This window comes from Dreissena polymorpha, chromosome 7 (genome assembly GCF_020536995.1).
Source record: "Dreissena polymorpha isolate Duluth1 chromosome 7, UMN_Dpol_1.0, whole genome shotgun sequence".
Classification (NCBI taxonomy): Eukaryota; Metazoa; Mollusca; class Bivalvia; order Myida; family Dreissenidae; genus Dreissena; species Dreissena polymorpha.
In genome coordinates this window covers 96,158,479-96,169,199 of record NC_068361.1, presented here as the reverse complement: position 1 = coordinate 96,169,199, position 10,721 = coordinate 96,158,479, and positions in this window count along the sequence as shown.

Below are 10,721 nucleotides of genomic sequence, written 5' to 3'. Positions count from 1 at the left end.
TTTTGATACAGCACGTGGATAGTTATACAAAGTATAAAATAAATGGCAACCCATGTGAAGACGAATGGTTATGTCCGCACATAATGTAGTCGCAAAGAATCAACGACGAACCGAACATAAGCTTTGAATAACACACACACACACACAAACACACACACACACACACACACGCACGCACGCACGCACGCACGCACGCATGCACGCACGCACGCACACACACACACACACACACACACACAGACAGACGGACACCATGCCATCTCATAAGCTCTTCTGCCTTTGGCAGTAGAGTTAAAAACGTTAATGTGTACATTTATGCCCATTTTAGATTCAAAATTCAAGATTCACACGACAATGTGTTTGAAAACTGACGCGAGCAAATATAATTATGATTTAATTAAACTGTCCCTTGAATATACGTGCAATTTAAGAGCTGACGATCTTCTTTATCATTGTGCGCACCACCTGCAACTTGATCAACTTCCGGGCGAGGAACTTGTCGCCAAGGGCAATAATGGTGCCCTTGTCACGTGATATTGTAACGTAGAAGATGTCCACGCCGCAGTTGAACACGCACATCTCCGTGCCGTTCTTCACGCGCCAGAGGCGGATCGTGCCGTCGGCGGAACCGGATATAACGATCTCGTTGTCGCTTGGGATGGCCGTGTATCAAACCTGCGGATGTATTAAATGATCCCAGATTAAATATGATAGTGTCTCCATTATTACATACCAAGACAGTAATATTGCTTAAATTGTCCATGCATACATACGAACAAGATCTACTTTACAACGCAAGCTTGAAAACCAGGATTTAATAAGGTTCTTTTTTTTATAATACCCGTGGTTTAGATATGTTTGTTTGGTGTAAGTTGTCTGCGCTAGGAAGCTGTGCTAATTAATCATATATCTCAATAGTGTCACGTTCAGTAACAAAAGCGGCAGGTTTTTTATGAATTGCCAATGAATAATACATATTGAAATGAAGAAGGCGTCACTTTAAATAATTAAAAGCATTGGCGGTCAGTAACCGCAAATATATTTAACGGCGAAAGATGTATTGCGCAATTTCGTAGTAAGAAGGAAGTTTTTGTATAACATTTATTAACTGGTGCAAAGAAAATACGCAATTTCTTTATTTATTTTCCTGGCATTATGTCTGATATTTACTTTGATTCATTTGTACATTATTGAAAGGCTGTTTACATCTAGACGTGATATAAATAATGATTAAACTATTTTGCCATGTAGTAAGTTGATGCAAAACAAATCCCTGGGTTGCAAATTAAGCAAGAAAACAGCAGACTTTAAAAGGCATACGTGACCCCAAAAAATTGATTTCCAACTCTTAGCACTTTATAAAATCGTGGATCTTTGTTTATAAAGAAATACACATTATGTTTATGACATAATAAACATTAAAATATAAGAAAAACAAACAAACAACAAAAACACTTATCAGCAAACAACAGTAAAACAAATTAGAGCACATCGCAAAAAAACACGGATATCCACCTGAGAGCTAAATCAACTGCGCTATACACGCTTGCATCATAGTACAGGAAATTAATTGTTTCAGAATGCATGTCCTTTTGCCGCGCTCATCTCGTCGAAGACTTGACCCAGAATCAATATTTGTCTTGCTATTGTCTCAATACACGCTCTAACCAAGTTTACATTTTAAAAGAGTTAACATCGATACCATTAATGCCTTTCAATAAAAATTCAGCTTCTTAATCATTAAGATACATTGAAAACAAAAATGGCGATAAACACTCACCCTGCCTAACGCCAAGCATGCATTCAAAGCTGACGCTCAACGTATTTTCATGTTTTACTTTTGACTGTTTTTCTGTTTATCATACACATGTTCTTACGCATGTACTTACGTCCCCGATTTTAAAGAAATGAAAATAAAAACACTAAACAACGGCAGCTTTAGCGGTAAAAAGTATGACATTTGTCGTTTGACGTGTTAATAATGACGTCATGAGTACGCGCACTTAATATTAGTAAATAATGTTGTTTGTTTTGCTTTTTGTGTTGCATTTTGTTTTTAAAATGTATTACATCTTGGTATCAAATTGTTTGTTTTGTTGAATCTGATTCGATTTGACTAAAAACGATTACTTTACAGTTGATTCCGAGTAATACGACCATCCTCCGCCGCGCGTGACAGCTAGAGTCGATGCGGCTAATTCCGTACGTATTCGAACAAGAATCAATATGGACGGTTATCGGCTGTTTTCTACCGAGAAATGAAAACTGGAGTGGACGCCGGGACCATTGGGCTATATTTTGCTTGCTTTTTATATCGCGAGTTTTGATTGGATACTTCAGGAAGTGTTGTCATGTACATTAACCTACCCGAGTCTAATTTCGTACAGTGTGTGGGTAATTCCGTACACGCAAAAAAAAGTATGCCAAGGTCAACCTCGACGGGTTTGTGATAGAAATATCGATGCCTATATTGGATCATTGTGTACACACCGGTCTTACTTACCTGTGTACTAATGCGAAAGGAATTGTGGGTAGCACTTCTTTTACGAGTGAAAAGTGAAAGCGAAAGTAGGTCAAGTAATCGTGCTTCTGATAATCGCTATCAGTCTTAATAGATATTCAAAATTACATTTAAACATACTTAAATAACATTTCTCTAAACAACATTCCGTTTTAAACACACAATAACAAACGATTTTCTTTTATTATTAACATTTTTATTCCTGCGCAGAACTACTTTGGCGGAAGCATAATTCCCCAAACCAGGGGAATGCGATGCGTCTTAGTATAGAGGTGACAATAACGTAGTGACGTCACCATCTATGTATAGAATGATATTGGATTTAATTACTCTTTTAATTTTTAGAAACTCAATATGAAATGAAACTTGTTATAAATTAAAATATTTTCATGTAAAATCATGTTGAATTGGTGTTTTTTTTAATATAAGAAATTTGATTCTGTAATTTAGATCTAATTCATAATGTACGTGTAAGCGACACTAAAAGTTTATAACGAATTTCATATTTATATTTGTAATTGTTGTTTAATTTTATTTTTTGTTGCTGTTTTAGTTAGTTTGTTTGTTGTGCTAGAGAGTGACAGTGAAGACTGAGTATCTGTTAATACCTGTTAATCAATGACAATATATAAGATAGTAAAGAAACACTTAATTAATTTAAGAAACCTTGTATAACCATAAGTTTAATATGGTACAGTCTATAATGTTAGACACAAACATTGTAATAAACTAACCGTTATTTCAACAAATATTGAAAATATAGATATTTAAACTTGTTTTCAATGTCATACAGTTGTTGTGTTGTTTTTTTACACAATTTATTTTATTTTCTCTATTTCCTCGTAAGTTAACATTCTAATCGAAGTCAACTTCCTGGCATTGGGTTTCTCCATAGTTCTTTCAGATGTCGGCAGCGAAAATTCCTGGTCAACCACAACTGACCTGTCATGTACGGAGGGTCTTCGCTCCTCGCTTTGTTGGACGAACTGACCATTGAACAACTGCAGACTGACTTCCAGATTCCCTGTTACGGGATCAACAGTACAGGGATACTGTCCCGATGTAAACAGTTCTATCAGTTCTGCTTCATTTAGGACAGTTCCGGCGTGGGCAATTTCCAACATTTCCGTGTGATGGTCCCGTGGATCTGGCTGCTGAGCAACAACATTATCGACACCGGATGGTGTTGTGATGTTATGCGTGGTTGGTTGTACATCGAAAGGGACCGAGGGCGCAAGAGCTGTCTTTGGAATGGCATTTCGGTCCACAGGGTATATACCGCATTTGCGAAACCCGCTTAGAATGTTAGCAACGCTAAAGGATTTGTCATGAGCTTGCCTGAACAGCCGAGGCCACTTCCATTTGTTTACAATATTGTTTGGACTAAGTGTCATGAATTCGGTACAGATTCTTGAGTACTCTCGAGAAAGTGGACCGAATATGGACTTGTCCAAAGGACACAATCACTGGGTTGTGTGGGGTGGAAACGCTAAGAGATGGACATCGTTAGCTATAGCAGCGTCTATGAGAACAAGTGTCTCGTGGGAAGAGTGAGAGTCCAGAATTATAAGCTGGGGCCTCGCTGGACCACAGTGTTTAAGAAAATGGCCCCGAAACCAGATCTCACCCAATGTATCCTGAACAGCCGAGGCCACTTCCATTTGTTTGCAATATTGTTTGGACTAAGTGCCATGAATTCGGTACAGATTCTTGAGTACTCTCGAGAAAGTGGACCGCATATGGACTTGTCCAAAGGACACAATCACTGGGTTGTGTGGGGTGGAAACGCTAAGAGATGGACATCGTTAGCTATAGCAGCGTCTATGAGAACAAGTGTCTCGTGGGAAGAGTGAGAGTCCAGAATTATAAGCTGGGGCCTCGCTGGACCACAGTGTTTAAGAAAATGGCCCCGAAACCAGATCTCACCCAATGTATCCTCCATCCAAGCTCGTTCCTGGAATGTGTAAACGCTGCCGGGAACTCCGTCCTCAGTATAGTAAGATAACAAACTTTTGTACGTTTTGCCCTTTACAATAACCAGAGGAGGGATCTCGCCTCCAGCAGCGTTAACACAGGCCAGGACAGATACATTTTCCCGGTTATTCCCAACCCTTCCGGGAATATTTTTCGCACCGGACGGCCCTAGCACCTTAGCAGGCTTGTGCAGCAGTAGAACGCTGGTTTCATCAATGTTCCAGATGCGAACAGGCTTGTCCTGTAAAGAGAGAGACTCAAGCAGCCTAGCAAGATCGTTATAATAATTATTGGTCACAGTGGCATTTAACACCCTTGCTCTGCACGTCGATAAGGCCTGTGGTGTCCTAAGGCTTACGTCCGGGTGCCTCTTCAAAAATCCCGCAATCCAATCCTTGCCAGGAACGCCATTTCTAAATGGGGACTTAATTCCGAGCTTACGGACGATTCTGCCAATCTTCACCTGCAACATTCGTCTGGTTATTCCAAATCCCTGCAACAATAATAATATATGATGTATATGATGAATATCACCGCATTATATCAATAAATCGATCGTTTAATTTGTTAATACACGTGGGTGCTGTGAAACAAAATAAGATTTGCATTGACGACCAATAATCACCAATACGGAGTTTTTATGATATAAGTAACGGAGTAAAGAACAATTATTAAATGCAAATGGTTTTTAAATTATATCCGCTTTTTCGTTGGAAACAATTTGCTACTGTAATAGGCACAGTGCTTTAATGTCCGCTTCTTGGAATCGAAACCACATTTTGCGTTGCGTATGTTTGGTTTTAACAACGGCCAATAAGCGCAACAGGACGTTGGAAATGTTAATTTTAAAAATCTTCATTGATTATTATTTAAACTGACCAACATTTTAAAAACATAATTTGTATTGAGCATGACGCATGAATGACAGAAACAGTTTCAACAAGCTAGTGTACATAGAAACAGCTACATACCATGTTTGCTGCCCGTTAAATTTTTTCAACTAGCTCCACCTCAACTTCGGCTGGTATGACTGTGGGTCGCCCAGCTTGTGCCAAATCGTCGACCTTGCCGCTGATCCGGTTTTGGATGGTCATGACTGAGACACCGAATTTGCTAGAAGCTTTTCGGTACGACATCCCCTGTCTTACCGCACTCACAGCATCGAGGATATCCTTTTGAGAATACCTTTTGGGCAATGTGGACTGTAAATGACAAAAACAAACAAAACTCATAATTGGAAATGTATTGATCATTTTACAGAAAATACGGAAGCTCTATTAAAGAGTGTTAGCTCTAATCTCGTCCACGTGGTCAAGCAAGTGGTCCTGCAAAATTCTACCAACGTTCCTTGCGAGATGCACTATGCTAAGTTCCTCCCTATCAAGACTGCAATATGCATTTCATATCACCTGCTGATTATACACATTTTCTGTCAATTGAATTGACGGTCTGGTGAAAACGTCAAAAAAAGATGATGTTCATATTGCGTTTCACGCAAAAACATCTGGCACAAAAGAACGTGTATTTACAGGCCGGTCGCCCCAAATCAAATTGAACTCAACATCAACGCATGTGGGGGTTTTCTTAATTGGAAACTCATGTCTGTAAACAAATAAACAACAACTATATAGAACATTTCTTTTCTCTATAAACATTTAAAACACCTTTTTTATTCCACAGTGGTTTATTTCGACGATGCTGGTTACTTAAAAAAAACTATTTTTAACAAATAAGTTATCTTTTTTTCTAAACGAATTTCAGAAACATATAACACTTCAGGCTTCATTAAGACCCTATAACCACAAACTACTGACCCTATGGTCTCAATATATGCTAACAGTTGATGAAAATTAAACGATAACGTCCATCTGATCATATGTTATAACGTTTTAATTTCATTATAACAACTGTTTAAGAGTAGGACATGCATATATATATAGTGTCAAGTTTGACAATTAAAACATTGTGGAAGGTGGAGCAGAACAGATGCCATTAACTTAGTGTTGGTGAACTACAAAACAGCTATATTGCTTTGTAACAATGATTGGTTTTCTTGTCATTATTTTTTTTATCATTACTTGGGCATAGCTGATATATTTTTGCTGGATAACCATTAAGGGGATCCGAAAATGGTTGTACGGGGATATAACAAAAAGACAACGCAGTCTGTCGAAAATGCTGTGCACAATGTGTTATTGTTATAAATCGTGGTATGATGCAAAGGTATTAACCAGTGACTCATAAGTCTTCGGCAATAGTCGAAGGGTGTCCTTTGATTTCAGTCATTTTCGGAAACTGACATAACATTCCGTTAATAAACTTCTAAAATGTATTTTCTTTTTTATAAGATTATTTATTTATTCAAGTTAATCAAATTGTTTTTCCAGCCTTTTAGATAATTGTCGGAAAAGGTTATTGGACTGGGATTTCAACCCACAATAAGTGGCTTCAACAATTTGTTATGATATCTATTACTGTTATAGCTTTAACAGACATTAATAACGATAACAAAAGTTACCAAACACTCATTTAGTATCAAATATCTATAAATAAGTATCGATTTTATACGGATTAGAGTGCCAGGTTTATAATTTTGCATTATACAGAAAACAAATCTCTATTTGTAACAAAGATTCCAATTCCATTTTGCCGGGACCTGCTTCTTAGATCTTCTAAAATTTTGCAGTCACAACTTCTGTTGATTTCAACAATTCTTTGGTTAAAACTTGTAAATAAAAATCACGCGTCATCTTGGAAATGACTTAATCGACAAATTGATTATATGGTGACCTGTCCGTTGCATGTTAATACAACATTATTTTAACGCTTAAATACGAATACTCATTGGGTTCATGGAAAAAAATAACAGTTTTTGCGTCTGGTAAAGTTGGGTGCCACATGTATTACAGTTTTTTTACTCGTCCAAAAACATCGGGCGAACGCACCCACCAACCCCCCCCCCCCTGGCTACGGGTATGAATGTAAGTGTTTATGTACCTTCAACGTTCCTGCTGTATGCTTGAAATACTTCAGTGACGATATATTGGCAGTATAAACTTAAAGAAAATTTAGTTGGAACGAAATTATTAAGATAGACCTGCAGACATCTAGTTATACAAAAGAAACGAAACATCTATGAAAACAAGTATCTACTTATTCTAAAGATACATTTTTCCGTCACGACCAGTAAATTCCAAAATAATTCATTATTTCTTACTTTGCGCGGCTGCATTTCAAATTTGCATTAATCCACTGTTTAGACACATTTTAAATCCAAAACTGCCTATCCGAAGGTAAAGCCTCGTCATTTCTGATGATGACCGAGTGAGGCATATGTAAAACACAACCTTGAACCGTATGACGTCATATGAAATAATCGAATTATTTTGTCGATGTAGAATGAACAATTGAACATATTGTTTTCAATGTTATTTTAATTTATTTTGATATGTGTTATTTGTTTATTCAATAATAGCAAAAATACACATTTTCTCGGACATGATCATTTGCGGGCGCTCTCAAAATTCGTTCCTGCCCTTGTGCTGCGCACTCGGGCAGAAACGGATTTTTCGAGCGCCCACGCTTGATCATGCCTTCGAAAACGTGTATTATCCCTATGTTATTGCATAAACTCGATCTGTAATGCCCTCTGGCGGGTTGCAGAAACTTGGCAAAAGGAGGGCTTGAACGGGAGAAATCGTGCCGTTTAAGCCCTGTTATGTGTTTTTCATATCCATAAACTGGTCCACGCGCAGTTACTTCCCATTTTTTATTGGATTCAATGAAGTTTGTTAATAATTCCAGCCTTCGACGACTTTTTAAGCATAAATAGGGAACTGAATAAGCACCTGTTTCCTCATGCATTCAGGGATAAAGGCAATGAATATTTAAATCCACTTTTCAAATTATACCATATGCACTCTCTTGACAACAGCTTTATTGGCAACGTCAGTGAAGTTAAGGTTATTTACTCAACACTTTCAAAAGACTATGCTGTAAATGTAAGTGTCTATGTACCTTCAACGTCCCTGCTGTATGCTGGAAATACTTCAGTGACAATATATTGGCAGTATTGACTGTCCTTGAACCGTATGACGTCATATGAAATAAACGGTTTTTTGCTACTGTACTCGGACATGATCATTTGCGGGCGCTCTCAAAATTCGTTCCTGTCCGAGTGCGCCCGAATATGATCATGCCCTCGAAAACTTGTATTATCCCTATAATAAAACATGTTCCATTATTGTTAATATACAAGTTCGTACTGTCTGAAATATACTATCACTTATTTGACAGTTTTGTTCTGCGGGTCCCGCTGCGACTACCTCTGTGTGCGGACCGTTTTGTTCATCAAAAATAATTATTTTTATTAAGTATTCCACAAAAGAATAAATTAAAGACATATCTGAAAGTTAAATTGCGCTAAAACCTTATGACCGCCCGCAACGAAAACGTGCCACAGTCCCAGTTTTGTTGGAATGTTACTATTAGTAGACTATATTTAAAGAGAAACAGAGTACTGTGTGCATTGTTTGATCTTTCATGCTGTTGCATAGTGTTATTCAATACACCTGTGAAATCATCGTTGGATACATTTTCTCTTTATATATATATATAAGGACCAACAAAATTGTTCAAGCACCTGTGCTACAATTATTCTGGACTCGCTGCATAGCAGTTAACAACATCATATCATCAAATATTAACTTAGGCATACCTGGTAATGTGGGTGTACGTCCTCTTCTTCGAATTGATTCCATTCGATTGATTGTTACAAAATTAATAATTACTGTATTTCGCACTCAAATTATGCGTGTAGTCCCCCATGGTAGCTTCTATGTTATGCCGCGTTATGGTAACCGATTGCATTACCCCTCATGCTGCCTGCGTTTACACTATGTTCTCGGCGACCACGGCAATCACGTTTCGGGCCACCGTGGAGGAAACGGGATGAACGGGATGGCCTCATGTAGGGGAACGGGATAGTCAAACTTGACACAACGGGGTTGCCGTCCAAAATTTTGAACTGTCAAAAACAACGGCGGAAATGAGAAACGTAATAGAACTTTTTAAACGCAACAAAACTTTACTAAGGTAGCAGGCCGTAACAGAACCCGTAAAGGGTCCGTACTCTACGGGAATCCTATTCATACCCCGACATGTTAAGTTTCTATCAAGTTTTGATACGTTTTGTCTAGATTACCACAGCAAGCTAGGATAATTGACAGCCGTTTTTCTACGTGTTTATTCCGACCCGTTACGGCGTGTTGCGTTTTGCAGACATACGTGTTGATATCTTCGTTGCGGAGTTCCCTGGTAAGAAATGCATCAAAGTGCCCTTGCTGCTGCCTTCTAGCTTCCGATAGCCATGGAAAAATCCACAGAGACCTTGGCCTCCTTCGTCTTTCCCGGACTTTTGTGCTTCTTTCAGCTCTTTATAACGCAAAGATTTTATTAATGCTGCAAATAAGCAGGCAAACACAAAATCATCCTCGTCGTTCTCATCCATGTCTCGGGAATTATTTTGTTATAATAAATACTGTTGCTTGAGAGTTTTCTCTTATACCGGGAGCACAATCGTGCCCGAAACCTCTCGGATGTCCACGTTTAATCCGCACGGTACCTTGACAGAACGTGACAAATGAATGACAAACGCAAAGAACGAACGGGAACTTAACAGAAGGCATCGTACCTTTAAGCAACATTTATAGATCCGTGGATGAAAACTAAGCGCACCGTCGAAGGGCCGCGCTTTCGCTTCGACGGCACGTCAAGGATACCTTGATAAACCGTGAGGAATTTTAGCACAACCTAGCAAACTTTGAATTAAAGGTCAACAATTGCAATAGTCACACGGCGCGATACGTTTCGGGCAAACGGGACTGCCTTGGCTGCCGTGAACATAATGTAAACGCAGCATTATAACGTTGACGTCATAATTACAAAATGACGTCAACTTCACGTCACTAAGCTTAATGTGATAGGTGAAGATATGTGTCTTGTTCTGATAAAACTGGGCATAATACATGTGCGTAAACAGTCGTCCCAGATTAGCCTGTGCAGTCCGCACAAGCTAATCAGGGACGACACTTTCCGCCTAAACTTGATTTTCGGTAAAGAGGGACTTCCTTGAAACTAAAAATACCATAAAAGCGGAAAGTGTCCTCCCTGATTAGCCTGTGCGGACTGCACAGGTTTATCTGGGACGACACTACGCACATGAATC